Raw genomic sequence first — 18,441 nt, 5'->3', positions numbered from 1 at the left:
TCGTCCCCACCGAGGGCCAAGTAAGATAACCATTTAAGGAAATTATTATTGGCTACCTTTAATAAATACAATGTTAAGGAGATGAAAAACATTTCTAAACCTTATGACTAGCATTTGTCTCATCATAAAGCCCCAGATAATCATGGAGAACAAGGGAAAAGTGCAGAAGAAATGGTTGATGGAGGAGGTAGAGCATCGTTCAAGTAGACACTCCAAGGTATCCCTCTAGTCCCACTCGATGCCAAGTTCATCAAGAGACCCTCTTCCACCTCACAACCACCCTTCCTTCCTACCAAGGAAATGGAGGTAAGGATATTTCTTCACACTATTTCATTGTTAAGCTTAATGACCAAATGGTAGTAGAGTTGGATAAAGAGAAGAATAGGCTAGAGAACACATTTATATTTTTTGCTAGTTTGGATCTTCTTAAATTGCCTTAATGGAAATATCTCAATGAATTGTTTCATAAGGTCTAGGGCCAAAAACTAGGGCATCATTTTTTATTTTCTCATATGGTTTAGAAAGGGCTATTCATAGTTATCTTTTGTAACCCTGAGTCCTAAAAAGTGGTCATGAATAAGCAATTCTAGAAGGTGGACAATATAGAGTTTAGGGCTTTGCCTTGGTCTTTGGATTCAATTAATGATGAATGTGAGGCCTCGCCCCGACCCTTTGTAGCCTTAGTTGTTACATTATCATTTTGATACTCAAAACTCGAGATGTCGAGACATTATCTGATGTTTAGAAGATATTATATTATTTTATATTGTGTGATGTTATTTTCAGATATTTGATGTTTGTCATTTAATGTTTTATTTATCTGTATGTTGATGAAATCAGTAAATGTAGGATTGATACTTTGATTTAAGAGATTTTAAATGGTTAAGAATTAAGTAGGATGAAAGAAACCCTAAGTGATGTATGTTCCAATTTATGTGAAATTCTAATATGTATATACATATGTACATGTGATTTTTGGGACTACTGATTTGTGCAATGAGTGTGCAAATATTTTAGCTGAGAAAATCGATAGAGGAACAGAACTGATCTCTATGTGCTAATTTTGGAAACCTTTTTGTTCGTAAGTCAAGTATTTTAATTGTGAGATGTATGTATGTATTTTCCTATGATTAGTGAATGTTAATGTTCGCAACTATGTTCTTTTGGTGTCGCTTGACACTTGTGAATTGTTTATGTTCTTTAGCATGCTAGTTAGGGTTAGCTGTGTAACCTTTGGACCTAAGTCGGATTAAGTTAGTGTCTTTTTGCTAATTTGGTTCTTAATCAAGTTTAGTCACCCTTAATCCGAATTAGTGCTTAATCTGCATTTTAGAGTTATTAGTTGGTCCTAATTATTTCTTCGCTTTTGTTTGGTTCCAAACCTATTCCTAAGGCTTTCAAGCATGTTATAATTATACCCAAGGGGTATGGGTATGGGTTGGGGGTCTTTTCCAACCCCTAAGCCCCTTTTATTAACTTTTGAGGTCACTCAAAAAGTCTCTTTTTGCCTTTGTGCGAAAATTGACTATGGCTACCATGAGTTGCATCACCTCAACTCCACTAAGTGGTTAACCATAGTGTGTGTTGAGTTAGGAGCTTCTAGATTTGTAGGTGGGTGGGAGAAGTTATTGATCCCTATGGTGGTTGAGTTTGAGGCTTATTTAGAGGCCCTTCTTGGAGTAATAGAGGTTGTTACCCAATCTCTACATTTAGAGAGAAGTCTTGGAAGATTGAAGCAAGAAAGAGAAAAGCTCTACTCAAACCTATTCATTTGCCATTACCTCTTTGTGAAGGTAGGAATTCTCATCTCTCTTGTTTAGATTTTCATGTTTGTTTCATGCTTATGCTACCTTGTTGTTGTTTGAATGCTTGTATGTTTATGGGTATGTTGGGAAGATTTGAAAACCATGTTTTTTGAATGTTTTCCTTTCATGTTTATGTTTGAATTTTTAGATTTTCTTGTATGGGTGTTTTGGTATTACTCACCCTTGGATAGGGTAGAAGTGACCAATTTTGGGAAAGGTCTTTTTAAATGGACTCCAACCAGTGTAGAGTCTCTTCTCAAGATGAGAAGAAGGAGAAAGAGTAGGGTGTTATGGGCCCCTACCTGTCAGCACAAACCACGCATGAGTTTTGGCATGTAAGAATGGAAGTTCTTGATTTATAGCCCCGATTGGACACCTAGTTTGGTGTTGTGTCTGACATCTCCTGTTGGAAAATCCACATTTCCCTAGTGTTGATTCATTGTGAATCCTATTGTGAAAACCTTGTATGAATATGCATGTTTGATTTGTTTCTTGGTCATGCTTGTTGTCACCTGATCAGATTTTGTTTCCTCCACGGTTTGTAGAAATGTGTTGCAGAAATTGTTATGGAACCCCTAATGAGGGTCATGAAGGAAATTCAATTAATTGTTGTAAATTCGGGAATGAAATCCTATGTAATTTTTATTTCAAACTTTGTTGTAATGGCAACAAAGCCAAGTTTTCTTCCTGGTTCTTTCCCGACTGAGCCTTTGAATCAGGTTTGCCAATAAAATTGGTGATTGAGTACAAAATAAATAAAAAATAAAAAATAATAATAATAATAAAATATTACCCTGTCTTGGTAAGATATCAACTTTATAATCTATACTTAGAAAAATTCTGGAAAAAAAATGTATTCCAAGAGAGTGAAAACCCTCTGGATTTTGTATGAGGAGGTAATTTAATTCCCCTCATTACAACAGAGAATCTTATAAAGATTCATTTTATATTTTGTTTGAAAAATATAAATACAGATTATTCAATTTATAAATAGATGTACAATTCTAAAATAGAATATTAACATATTTAAAAAACTAAGTATCCATTTAAATATCTATTCTACCTAGAAAACTTTTTGCACTAACTCCTATCCTACTTCCTCCACCCTAAGCGATTTGACAAGCTCTATGGATTGGCTTTAAAGTAACTCATAGTCACATAGACTATCATGTCATTCAAGTTAACAGTTAAATCTAGGGGCTAGGCTGATTGGAGGAGTTTTGTATTGTAATCCCATTCATCAATCTTTATTGACTTCCTAGCTTGAGTTTCAAATCTCCCTTGTCTTACCTTAGCGTACATCTTCTTGGGAGTATGACAGTAATGTGTAGACCTTGGATCATGTGAGGGAACCTTGGAAGGGTATGTAGATCCTTGTGCAATGTATGGGGTTGCTAACTATTGTTATGGGTAATGTTTGATAAACCTTTATTCCCTTTTCTTTTTTAAAATCTGCCTTGACTTGAGTAAGTGGGCATACCTAGCAGGAAAGTGCTGCCTTGGGCAGCATATGTTTGCCTTGGATAGCGTGCCACCTCTTGAGAGGCTGCCTTGATTGTTTGGAAAGTCAGTAATAGCATTAGTATAGGTTAGTGTAGGTGTTAGTAGGGATAAGGTTAGTATAGGTTAGTATGATGTTAGGTTAGTTTAAGTGTAGTTTAGTAATAGTTTTTAAATAAAGTTTTAAAGTTGTTATTAATTTTTTTATTTGTTTAAGCTATTTGTTTTAAAATTTATTATATAATCAGTAGTGTTAGTTTATTAACATATTTTAATTAGTTAGTTTTAAATGGCATGATGTTATGGGTATATTTTGATGATTAGCTATTAGTTATTTTATATCAAATTTAGTTAGTTTTAGAATTAAGTTAGAATCTGAGTTACATGTTTAGGTTGGTTTGTTGTGTTATTTTTAAAGTTTTTGAGTTAGTTATAAATTAAGTTAGTTTAGTATCAAATTAATATTAAATGTAATATAGTTTAGATTTTAAATTAGTTAGTATTTTTAAATATATATGTTTTAATATAGTTTAGTTGCAATTATAGTTTTAATTTAGTGTTAATTGAATTGGTATTTGAATGGTGATTTTATTAGAATTAAAAGGATAAGTTTAATTTTGTTATGAATTAAGTATCATGCTAAATTAATATTAAATTATAGGTTCTATCATCATTTAAATTGTGCAACTTTAGTTCTATACTAATATGATTTTTAACTAGTTTAAATGTATTATTGATTTATAAATTAGTTAGTAGGCATTAGATTTAGTTAGTTGTTAGTAAATGAAATTTAAATTTAGTAAGATTAGATAGTTAATTTTTATGTTAAGATAGTCGAAATGTTTAAAGTTAATAAATTTTAGATATATATATATATATTCAGTTTTAATTTTAGTTAATTGTTTTTCTTAAAGTGACTTTCCAATATTGGTTAGATTGTCAATCGATAATTGTCTAAGAGAGTTATAGTTGATTTTGATTAGATATTTTCAATTAATCTAAACCCGAATACATTTACATTGTTCTTTAAATAATTGTTTCATATTGTTGTAAGTTAATAAGATAACACATCTTATGATCGATATCAATCTAATAACAAAAGCTTCAAAATCTTAAGGATGTATTCCTCCTCAAGAGTTTATAAACTCAAGACATAATGTAGAGAACCTATACTTAAACTGTAATCACAATCATTTCAAACTTGAGCATTATAATTATTATTAATTTTTTAAAATAAAATTGTGTGTTTTTGTCCAGTAGTTTGGGCATGACAATGAAGTTATAGTCCTAGCCAGTCCTAGATGGGTAACTATAAGAAACCTTCCTCCTTTCATCTGGAATTTCATTCTCCAACTAATGGAGCCAGTTGGGAAAGTTCTTAAAATTGATCACTCTAACATCCTAATCCTCAATGTTGATATTAGGATCCCTATTTCCATATTACTAGGTGTTAATACCCTTTCAAAAATTTGTCTGGATGTGAGTCTGTCATCGGTACACAATTTTTTGTTGTTTATATGGGTGGGTTAAATGCTTGCTACCAATGTAGAAGAGAAGGGCCCTCTGCTTGTCAAAAGGAAACCTAGTCAAGCTCCCATGCTTACTCCCACACTACCTCTTAAACTCAACTCTATTATTTTCTCAACTAAAATAGACTTTATGTAGATTTCCCTAGACCCATAGGTATCTCTATTGAAGAGGACTCTGATAAACTTATGGCTTCTCTAGAGGTCTTTAAGAACCAATTTGATCAGATTTTAGGTATCTCTATTGGTCAAAAGACTTAGGAGTCACTAGATAATCTGAAAACCCTTCTAGAAGTCCATAATCTAGATTTTGGGCTCAAGATTAAGTCTAAGGGTAGTAATAATAGAAGGCTTAATGTCAAAAAATTGGCATTAAAGTCACTAAAGGGGAGGGCTAATAATGATGTCAAAAATAGGTCCTTTGTTGTCAATCTCTTCCCCACCTAGACTAGGAATAGAGATGAGGTTTTCCCTCCTCTTACAATTGCCCCTTGCTATAAAGATGGCTCTAATAAACTAGACTTCCTTTCTAAGGATACTCCTATCATTCACAATGTGGATTTATTGAATGATGAAGAAAGACTCCATGACTACTCCCTTATTATTATCCTAGTTGTTTCTAATATTAGAACTATGGAGAGGGAATGGGATCCTTCAACTAGTTTGGAGCTTAATGTACCAGACTTCAGATCCAAGATACTATAGGATAATTGTAATTCAGAGGATGTAAAACCTAATGTTTCCCCTGTAATCAAAGATGGAGAATTTTCCAATCTAGATAGTATCACCAAGGATATTTTTTTTTTCTTCAGTACTAAAAAAAGAAAAGAAAGAAGGATTTGTAATAGAAGAATGGTAGAAAATGGAGAAGTTGTTAAAAAGAAAAGGGGTAGAAAATTTAATACCAGTGGTAATACCAAAGATTTCAAGAAGGCCAGATCCAAAATGCCTAAACCTCAATGTACATTGATAATTAATCTTTGGTATGGATAAGCTGAAATTAGCTTCCTAGAATGTTAGACATCTGGAAACTTTAGATAGGAAGTAATTTATCAAGATATTTTTAAGGTGGATCAACAATATAGATATCTTGTTATTACAAGAACTCAAGGATGGTTGTTTTAACCCAGAAATTTCTCTAAAATGTATATGGAAAGACATTATTTCCTTTTCTACCAAACAACATATGGGAAAGGGGGGAACATCCATCTTAGTAGGACCTAGTTGGAGGAAGTATATTGATAAATTGGGAAATTCACCTTGTAATAGAGCATCTTGGATATCCTTCAAAGCTGATAATCATGGGTTTGGCTTATGCTCTATTTATGCCCCTAATGAGCATCTAGATAGACTCAAGCTATGGTAGTGGATGACAAATCTTCGTAATATTACTTAGATTATAGTAGGATATTTTACTATGGTAGAGAGACCACAAGATAAGTTTGTCAAAGTAATGATTGAAAGGAAAGGAAATGAGAATATATATTTGTTCAGAATGTTGAACAAGATCAATATCATTGATCCCCTTACTGATTTGAAACATCAATCTCTAGGAGTTTGGTATACTTGGTCAAATTCTCAGAGCAGGGATAAGAGGATATACTCAAGATTGGACAAAGTTTACTATGATAAAAATGTTTTTAGTTTCTTCAAGCCTATTGATAATAACCCTATCCAGGTTCTACCCTATTCTCTCTCTAATCATTATCCTATTGCAATTGAAATTCTTAAAATTGTCTCTTCTTCTTTGAAAAGAAATAATGGGCAATCGTTTTCTCTCAACTCTTCCTTGTTGTTTGATCAAGATATCCTAGCAGCTTCTAAAATTATACTTTGGTATAATGATAAGATCTGTAAGAATGAAAACCCCATCAATAGATGGAATTAGATAGTTAAATCCTAGCAAACATTATTCAAGATGGTGGGTAAGAAAAAAGACAAGGATGGTAGAGCATTGGAACTCTCCTTGGTTGAGTCTCTACAAGAAGTTGAAGCATCTCTCCAAGACCACCCTATGAGTTCCCAATATTTAGAAGTGATCACCAAGATGAACCATGGAAACTTTAGTCTAAATAGATTCAAGGGCTAGAATTTGGTCCAAGCCTAACTAGTTGGAGAAGGGTGATAGAGGTCCTATCCTCCAAATGATAGTGAGATTACTAATATCCAATTTGTAGATGACACAACAATTCTATTCAAACTTGATGAGATTAATATGAAGCATCTAATGGAAAAAGTGGATTTATTTTGTACAGCCTTGGGAAGTAAGATATCAATTTCTAAATTCATAATTTTGGGATGGGACCCTAATCCTCCAGTGTGGTAAAGTAAATATCATCTAGATGGGGAGGCCCTACCTAGGTAGTTAAATAATCCTCCAGTGTGGTAAACTAAATATGGTCTAGATGGGGAGGCCCTACCTAGGTAGTTAAATACCTTGGAATACCCTTCACCATCAATCATAACATTAATGACATGTGCATTTGGATCAAAGAAAATATTAGTGGCAACCTTTACAAATGGAACACATTTTATCTAACATTAGCAAGCAAGGTTTAGGACTATTAGAAGATCCTTTTGTCATATTGTATTTATTTCTCATTAGCATGGTTCTTTAATGTTAATTAGTTTGAATATCTTGAAAAAATCATTCAGAATTTTCTTTGGTTTGATGAGAAGGGTAATGTTAAGACTCATGCGGTCAGATGGGACTAGTGCACGAAATGAAAGGAGCTATGGGGTCTTGGTTTCAAAAATCTAAGAGTTCAAGGGATGGTACTAACTATGAAGTGAAGTGCTAAAGCTACACATGGAGATGAACCCTAGAAAATACTCATCAAACACAATTTGGCTAGAGGCTTTCCATTTGGAGAAATGCTTTGGAATAATATAACTATTTTAGATTTTCTAGATCTCGAATGTAAGACAATAGTGGGGGGTCTATTGTCTTTAAGGCCATTTTTAAAAGTTGGGGTAAAGTGAAGCCCCTTTTGTGGACTATTCTAAGAACAAAGGGAGGTAATAAGTAATGTGGTAACAGCTCTATTTGGTGGAATCTAAAAAGTAACTCTAAGCCTCCATCCCTAGTGTAGGGGTTCTTAGCCAAGAAATTGGAAAAAAATTGGTATTAAAACCTTTAGAGACATCTTGTGCAATAATAGAACCTTATTGACTGGAGTGAACTTAAGTCTAGATTTTCCTTGTATGATTCACAAACAAAAACTTGTTGGAAATATTCAAGACTATGCTAAGTTACTAAGAGGGGAGGGGTGAATTAGTAACTTCTAAAACTTTAATAATTTCAATTCTTAATCCAATAAATTAATTAACACTTAATTCATCAAATATGATCTAATTGCATGCATGATAAACTGAAAAAATGAAAGCATCCATAACACTTGAACACAAAGATTTTGTGACCCAAAAACCTTCCAAATAGAAAGTAAAAATGGGGTGGAGATGATACCCACAAACTTCAGTACAACAGCATAAAGTTGGCATGTTAAGGCTTACATTAATCACTTTAGATGATATGCCTTGTTAGGAGCAAATAGGACTACTAGGTCCACCTTGTGAGAGGATTTACGAACATACAATGAAGTATGCACTCGGTAAAGAGATTTATAAAAAGACTGTTAGGTATACCTTGTTAAAGGATTTGGACTAGTTCACCTATTAGGATTAAGCAGTAGATCTCTGGTTTGTAACTAACTTTGCTAATAGAGATTACTTAGTGTACCGATCACCTTTGTATGATAGATATGTGTCTGCTACTCCTTATACTATTATGGCCTTCACAATTGATCTTTATCTGCTGCATTCATAACTTGAACTTTTTGCATCCACATTCACATTGTAATACATATTCTTGTACACATTGATATGGTACAATACATTACATATATATACCAATCAAATTACAAAATATCAAAGTTGGCCATGATACAAGTTAACACAAATATTACAAAGTTGGCCCACATGAAGATACTCAGGTTTTGAAGACTTATTTGGTAAGGTTTTGATACTTGACATCCATTGTCAATGCTTGGCATCATCATGCACTTGGTAGATGTAGAAGCTTGGTCCATACTGATCACTTTCAAGTAGCTTGAACTTGGTCTACATTGGTGACTCGATAGATATTGTGCAACTCGACAAACACTAAATCACTTGGTTAGCATAAAGTAGCTTAGTTAACACTGGCTTTGCATCACATGAACTGTGAACTCGATAAACACTACAATGCTTGGTAACCACTGATAAACTCAGTGTATACTAAAATGAACAGTTTGAACTACTAGTCTTCACACTAATTGAATTTTCTTTGTAACCATTGGGATTAGTCCAAAAGACTCGGTAGTCACTAATAAAAAACTTGATTGATATGTCAAAAAAACCTACTCAATGATTATTAATGCCCTTGATGCTGCAAAGGTCAAAAGGAGTTGTTCTCTTGAATCTTGCTTGTTCTAGTTGAGATGGTCTAACTCCTCTCCCTTACACTTGGTTAGATCCAAGCACGCCTATTCTTCCCTCTCCTCTAGTACTGTCATCCTTGATCATCTCAATACTAGTTGAAAGGTATCCCTTACCCATAATGACTGGAAAAAAGTTCTCACCCATCTTCTAAAACTTTCATTCACTAAGCCATGGGGGGAGCCTAATAGTTGTACTATCTGTAATCATTCCGAATTGGTTACTCATGTTTTCTTCCATTGCCCTTTTTTCAGGATATCTAGCATATGTTTGGTTTTGTGTTTGATGAAAATGTCTTTATTGAGAACATCAAATTTGGTATAAAAAATTGTGGTAGCAAGTATCTTAATGTGTTCTAGTTTATCTTTTCTTCATTTATACTCTAGTATTTATGAAAATTTAGGAACAATAGTGTATTTCAGGGTAAAGAAAGGATTCTTACTAAGTCTCTAAGGAGACTCATGAGGGATGACATTGTTGTGAAGGCAACTGCCATCTTCAAGATGAAGGAGGAGCAAGTCCAAAATTGCATGAAGAAAGGTAAAGGTTTGCTAACTAAGAAGGAACTTAAATATGGCTTCGCTACTATGAAGGAGAAAGATAGCAACACTATAGAGGATGAGTTCAATGTACCTTTGTCATGATTGGTGCAATAGATTTGCAGGGAAGGCAATTGGAGGGTACAAGTGTTAGGAAGGGAGGGACCTACAATGACATTTATGCCTTCTTCTTTGAAATTCACTACTTTAGAGTCTACTGGCAAAGAGGAAGAGTAAATTATATGGTGTAATCTATATGGTGTAATGTTGTATCAGTTGGTGGACCTGTAAACACTATGTTTCAGCTTTTAGGTTCTGTCTTTGTTTTTTGGTTTGTTTGCTAGATTTGTTACTTGGAGCTTTTGTGTATTCTCTTTTTGTCTCCTTGACATGCAATAGTATAATAACTAAAATATTAAATAAGAAAATAAACAATAAAATTAGTAAGATGAAAAAATCTATAATTAATAATTTAACAACTAATTTTTAATATTTCATTATAAAGAAGCTCTCATTTAATTTTAATATATTTCAATAGAAAGATAATTTTATGATGTGTAATAACAATTTGATTGAGTTATAATTTAAAATTGGTATTTAATTGAAATTATAACATTTATTAACGTATAAAATTAATTTTTAATTTTTTTATTGAATATTTTTATATAATCATAAATATTCTTAAATATAACATCGTATATATGTTTTAACATAAAAGGATTAGTTAGATTTTTTATTAAATTGTTTAGGTATTATGAAAAGTTATATTTATACTATGAATATTAATTTAATGTATATGCATAATCATATATCAAATTTATGAACTATTGATAGATGGAGAGCATGGTTCCAAAATTTGATAAAAAAAACATACACAACCAAATCGAGATATAGTATGCTGACAAAAACCCAAAAGAATACAATGAATATAACGAATACAATGCTGAAAATATTTGTATTTGAATTATGGCGTTGGAACATTATATCTTTGTCGTTGACCATATGAATGAAAAGTAGACTAGCTTATGCATCCCTTATTTATTTGCAGCAGTTAGGATCTGTAATATGCCCCTCACAACTGGTACATGATGGCAATCTCTCCACAACTTGAAATAGGTTAAAACTTGCTTTGTTGTAGTTACCATTTGTATCCGAATATGCACTCGTCTTAAGGTTATATCGAGCAGAAATTTGAAATAAAAGGCTTAGAACTACAAGTACTATAATCATCCTCATAAGCTTTGATCCTGCCATTTCTACTAATGAGCAACAAAGGAGAAACAGATTTGATCCTAGTTAAGGAGAAGCTGGGAAATATAATTAATGTTGGGAAAGAGCTGTTGAAGATGGTATACAAACCGTACGAAGAGGAACATATTTATAGAGAGGCAGCGGATAGACGATGAATTGAATAATTCAATATCTTTTGTCATACGAGCAGGACTCGTTCAAAATTGCAGTCAATCAATCAGTGGCATGTGGGAGACTCAACAAGTCCCCAAATATATGTATGAAAATTTCTCGCTCAGTAAACGCGTTTTTCATTGTTCAAAGGGCGTGCATTTAATTTTATTCGATGTCTAATTCATAAATATGAGGGGTGGGTCAATAGCATTATTAATAAATTGTTTTCCCGGTAAGAAAACAATAAAACCTACTTACCAACTCGTGACCGCGGCGTTTACATTGACCTGTTCTCTCAACAATTGTAATTCGCGACGAAGCCATGTCAAATACTATCCCAAACAGTACCCATTTCCGCCCCTGCTGTAAACATTGCTTATAATTTGGCTTCTTGCCCATTTTTAATTGGTTATATTGACAGTTAAATGATACGTGTAACATAGCTATAAGCAACGCATATAAATCTAATATATTCATTGTGGGATGTTGTCTCGCATTGGCTTCTCTCTAAGAAGTTCCCATTTTTACGTATGATCTTTCCAATTTTATTTTGAATCTATTTTTAACTAGAATTTCTCAAGGACAAATGAATTGACAAACGGCAAACAGAAATTCGTTTCTAAGTATAAGATTTATTTATCTTTTACATAATTTTGATATTCTTATTTTTAGCTCTCACAAGGACATAAAAATGTATGTAAGTTTTTAAATCTAATTATTTGTTAAAATTGTCGGAGATTTTTTGTATATCATTTTCTATCTGCATTTTACTATCTAACGTTCATATTAAAGATTGTTCATTTCATATTATTTTTAGACTTTTTGTATATCATTTTCTATCTGCATTTTACTATCTAACGTTCATATTAAAGATTGTTCATTTCATATTATTTTTAGACTATGTTATGACAATTCTTAGTATTTTTTCCTACTTTTGAGTCTTACATATATACATTTGCAAGTTATGTAACACAAGATTTTAGAAGTTGATTTTTAATAAAGCTTATTAAAAAAATAAAGTTAAGAATTAAAATAGCCTTCACTATTTCTTGTGTGAAGGTAACAGAGTTTAGACTATTTTCTATATCCTTGTATGTATGTATGAGTGTGTCTATGTGTGTCTAGAGAGAAAGAGAGATGCATACGTGTGTGTGGTCAATATCATAGAAATAAAATAGGAAGCCACAAGGACTATGAACTATCAATGGATCACTTTTGGAAGTTTGATTCTCTTAAAACTCATTTACCTCATTAGTTTCAAAAAATCATTAGATGGAGATGTGATCAAGTTGCTTTTGACGCTTTAAGGTTTCAGCCTCATAAATATCTTAGTGCAAAATATACAATTGGTAGTCTAAGTGCATAAATAATAATTGTAGAATTCTTTTTGTCTTTCTAGTGATTGAAAGAAATATATTAACATATATTTTAATAAGCTAAATGGAAAATACCAGCAAATTTGAAGTGTAGTTTTAGTTGAGGATGGTGTCATTGTTATGTACCATGTAACGCTCTTCAAACTCCTAAAAGATAACTAAGCTTTTGTCTTCATGATTTACCTGGACCAATAATATCATGGTTAAGTAGCCCATACTAAATAAGAAAATCTCACATTGAAGTATAAAGTATTTTATTCATTGAACCTCATCAAACATAATAGTATTGCTTTTATCGAAGAGCACTCTACTACAAGCTAAACCTAACAATGCATAAAATAAAAAAGACTTAAAAAAGACTAAAATAAAAAGGGCAAAATGAAAAGACAACTATAAATTAAGACAAGAAAATATACACTATAGTCAAATGAACATATAGAGTTAAGTTAAAAGATTCTTATAACATTAAATAAAAATAATTGTAATCATTTAAACTATTAATTTCATATAATTAAAGAAGATCCTAATTTACCTTTGAGATTTCTTATTTGGACTGAAATCTATTTTTATTAAACTTATAATCATTATCCAAAACACATTTATTGTTGAAAAATACCAATTCTGAAAAAGTAAAAGGTCAATACGGAATAGACAATATTCGTATATTCTAATTTTAACTTATGGTCGAAGAAAAGCTAGCCATTCCGATCACATTGAAAGACCGGAGAAGTCTTTTCGCCTTGCTGTCGAATTGGTGCTTCTTCAACGCGCGATTATTTTTCATTGATTTGAATACTGACCCGTTCAAACACTTGGCCATTTTTTCTCTATATAATTCGATACTTCCTTTAACCATCTATGTGCTTGATACCGCTCTGTGCCAGGCAAGATATTTATTCAGCAGGCTTTTTCTCCACCTGTAAAACAAGTTTGTTTACATATCATTCTTTATGATAGCTAGAATGGTGAGATTGATGCTTTTGAAAATTATGGTAGCTTTAATTGTTGTGATCGTTACGTTTTCCTTTGCTGCCTCTGCTCGTCCAATCCCCAAGGAAAAAGTGAATAGAAATACAGGGTTTCATAATCTGCTTGAAATTATTGAGATGTTATCTTCGGGCTCTAATTGTAGGGGCCATATTTCAGATCCAAATTGCCATAGATGATAAATGAAGGGTGCATTTAGTCAGGGTAGATCCAACAACCTTTCTACATAAATATATTCTTTGTGAGAGGGAGAGATATAATATATCCCTTTCCACTGATCACTAATCATTGACAGTTTTCTTCAAGCAGATTAATTTCATCTAATTGCATCTATCTTGATTATGTAATTTTTAACATGAATTCTTCGAAATCAGGAATATTTGTATATCCATATTAATCAATTGTTAAATATATTTAATGAATGTTACATCAAACATCGCTATGGTGTCTTAAAACTTACTGGTAAATATGATTTTAAGCGAATACTCTGGCTTCAAACATATTCGAGGTTTAATAATTTGTATGTATGTTATATATATGATGTATGTCTGATATTTGAATGTTGTTGAAAGCTTTGGAAAATCTGTTTCTTTTACTGGTCACAAACAAGAGGAAAAATTGGAAGAACTATAGTGTTGAATTGGAATATTTTAAATTGTGTCTTGTTTCAATGTTATAAAAATCTGAATGTAGATCAAAGACATTTCAGTAAATATAAACTTTAAAATTACAAAAACAAAAGTAAAAAATATATAGACAATATTTTCAACTAAACATCATGAGAAAAATTCTACAATGATATATCTTATTATATATTAAAAAGGCTTAAGCACATTTTACTACATAATTTTTACCATCAATAGAACATGAAACTTTGTTTTAAATAAATTCATGAAGTGATTTGATAGAGTTAAAAAAAATTGTTTTGACTTTATAATTAATATTGACTCATGTTTTTAACTTAATAATTTCATGTTAATCAATAAGTCTAATTTTTATATCAAAGACTATTAGACTAAGCATGATTATAGAATAATAAGGATATAGACTCTATTGTAATTAAACTTCATTGTTAAAGAGTCAAATGAAAAAAATATCTAATGTTAGGATTATTCCAATCAATAGTCAGATATGCCCATTAGTCAATCCAAATTTTAACAAACCTTTGTAAGCCACCCTTTGATCATTATAGTTGAAATACCCAGATTTAACTTGGGTAATCCATATACAAAATATGCAATAGTGGAACAACCTCGGAATCAAAACCCCATATGATAAAAATATAAACTCCCAATAGGGCCAATAGAAAAAAACCTTCACTCATATCAATACAATCCCATGAGACAATCTTCAGGAGCTCCCTTAAGTTTATATTTTTATACATAAGTAACTACATTTTAACTGTATTTATATTTATATTTCAACTATATTTGTTTTAACTTTGAGAAAAGTAACTACATGTATATTTGAGGGGGGTTAAAGAGAAGATTATTGAGCTGAAGATTCCTCCCCAAAAAATCTTATTCATTTGTCTTAGATTACTCCTATTTTTAGCTTTTCAGCTTGATGCAAAATTGAGATCCTAGAAGATTTGGTGGATCCATTAATCATCTTTTTTCTTGATATAGGTTATCATTTGATAATGTTAAAAAATTACATGTATTGGTAATCAATGTACATTTTAAAGTTTTTGTTAATTTGAACACTATTGAAAATATATATTAGTTTGAATTCTTTATTAGGGCATCCTTTTCCTTTTGCACAATGTAACCTTATGCTAAATATGGATTTTAAAGTGTATCTCAATCAACTAAGATCATTGATAGTATTAGATTTGAATATCCTTTTTTTCATTAATTTACATAAAATATCATTTAACACATTATCATTTCACCATATCTTATATTTAAAATATTAAGAATTAGATGAGAACTGTAATGCTTACATTTAAAAAAAAAATATTGTCAGTCTTCCCTATAGTGAAATATGATATTGAAAAGATGATGCCCACTTCACTGAATTTTAAAAATTAATTCATAATCAAAATACATTTTATATGATATTTATAAATACAATACAATGTGCATTAATAGCTAGGTAGAGATTTGCCTTCCTCGGATGATTGAGTTGTTCACACATTTGAAAAAAGATAGAGGAGGTAAAACAAACTGTTTTCTTGAGATCCAAATAGTTGATGTTCCTCAATATTTCTATTACATCCATAATTTGTGAAAGGCTATTAGTTAGGTGAAAATTATATGGTGATTGGTGTGAGTGACGTAGAGATTGCTTAGTTCTAATCCATAATTTCTGGATCACCACTGCTTCTTCTCATTCTTCACTTTTTGTTCACCCAATTTTACCATCGATACATGTCATAGTTTCTTTATTATATAACCAATGCACCTATTGCATGTTTTATTAAGTTTTCAATATTTTTCATAGAGGAATGAGAGATGTGGGTCATTCTCAATCCTCTTTTTTCTCTGTTTATTTTAATCCTGCAATTATGGAAGAAATTTTATATGGTATCAGAGCATATTTCTTTTGTTGTTGTTGAAGATTATATTTGTTGGATGGAATGGAATTTCCAGCCTCTCTCTCCCTTACACCATACAACTATTTCGAATGGAAGCCTAAGATTCTGCTTCAACTTAGAAGTAAAGGCTTGTATCAAATAATTATAGGGACAGAGGTGGAACCCACTTCCATAGTTCAAAAGTCTAAATACTTCAACTACATGGATGGAGCCTGTGGTCTACTATGTTTATCCATCTCTTCAGAATTGTTGTTTCATGTTGAAGCATGCCCAACTCCAAATGAAGTTTGGACTACACTAGAGGGTCTTTTTGGAAAGCAAGATGAGATGCAGGGTCACATCCTTGAAAATGAGCTCAACTCTTTAGATCCAGAAAATTTTGAGAATATTAAAGACTTCTTCACAAAGTTGAAAGCTTTATTACTTCATCTGAAAGAATGTGACATAAGAATACAAATTAATTTTTGCTATTTTGTCAAAATTGGGTTCACAATATGTTGTGTTTGTCTCTGCTTTTCACACCATCAAACTTACAATAGGAAAAAGTTGGAAGATGCCCACTCTTGATGCTTTCATCGAGTCTTTGGTACATGAGTAGGATAAGCTTATAAAAATGGGTACTTTGAGAACTACTAAAGCTCATTCTCTTGTAGTGCATACAAGTGAGAAGAAGAATTCCAAATCTAATTAGCAATCAAAGACAAAGAAGGTGGAAGAGCCTTGTATTTTTTGTGCTAAGGTGGGACATGTGGTCAACAGATGTTGGATGAGACTAGAGGGCTTGGAAAAGGCTATGCAGCAGCATGAAATTTCAGCCCCTGAGTCTTCTTCATCGTAGACTAGCCAAGGCCATGCTCTTACATCATGGACCTCATCTTCATTTCCTCTTTAATTACAATTTATTGCATGGACCAGTCATGCCTCTTGGTGCAAATGGTTTCTTAGTTCCATAGTTGATCAGATTTATAGACTATTGATACTTGTATTTTCAATTAGCATTTTGTGCTTTCATGGTTGAGTGGTGTCATTAGGGTCACTCGTACAGATTTATGTGTCATCTTCATCCTTGACAGAGAGATGTTTTTCCTTTGTTTTCCATCTATTCATTGTTTGGGATGTGTCTTCAATTGACAGATGTTTTACCCTAGTTTTCCATCTATTCATTGTTTGAGTAGTGTCATTGGGGGCACTCATGGAGAGTAATCCTTGTCTTCACCTTGGTTTCAGAAGAGATTCTTCATTCAACACTATGACAGCTATCATTTGATTGATATCCACAATTTTCTTGTCTCAAAGTCTTTACACTTTATCTTGTAGATTTTGAGGGGTGGTTTTATTCCCACTGGGTTTTCCCTCTTTTCTCATTTCCTCTTTCATTAGTTTTTGGTTCTCCTTAGTTAGAATTAAGGAGGGGTGTTCGAGTTACTAGTGTTAATTTTAATAGTTTGATCTGTTATGTCTGTAATTTGTGAAAAGCTATTAGTTAGATGCAAATTATATTTTGATTGGTGTGATTGACGTAGAGATTTCTCAATCCTGATCCATTATTTTATTTTATTAACTAAAAGAGGGGTAAAAAGTTTATTGAATAGCAAAGAGAGCTGAACAACACAAGAAACAAAGAGAACTACATAGCTTTATCTTGGTCCACAAGTTGAACTAGCATTTGAGATAAATCAAGGGGAAGAATCCTATGATCAAGAATGTTCCAAGCTGGCCCCTGCTTAGAGGCCCATTTAGCTAGACAATCAGCCACACTATTCCACTCACAAGGGATATGCATAAAAGACACAAAATCTAGAGAATTGCATAACTAAATGATTTGCTAAATAACTAGAGCCAAATTCCAATCCACATTCACAAGGTTCCTATTATGCAATAAGTTCACAACCACCTACAAGTCAGTCTCATAGATGATTCTTTTCCAGCCACATTGAAAACACTATTCCATTGCAACCAAGATAGCTAGGGCTTCCATGAGGTTATTAGTATGGTAACCCTTGTATATAGAAAATAGAAACTGAATATCACTAGAACTATCATGACCAACTCCCCCACTACCAGCCAAACTAGGATTTCCCCAAGAAGAACCATTAGTGTTGATTTTAAGAGTGCCCGCCTCAGGAGGAGACCAATGTCCCTAACGATTAACACGTTGAGAGTGTTGCTTAGCTCTATTCCCAAAGCGGGTGTGGGGAATCAAGGGAGTGCAACCTTAAAGAGGAAAGGAGAGGCGAGAGTAAATACCAGCATTAGTAGGATCCAAACCCCCACCGATGTCACATTTAG

Source organism: Cupressus sempervirens, chromosome 3 (assembly GCF_028749045.1).
Source record: "Cupressus sempervirens isolate cs-2001-9-10 chromosome 3, ASM2874904v1, whole genome shotgun sequence".
NCBI lineage: Eukaryota > Viridiplantae > Streptophyta > Pinopsida > Cupressales > Cupressaceae > Cupressus > Cupressus sempervirens.
Note: the sequence above shows the minus strand (reverse complement) of the source record.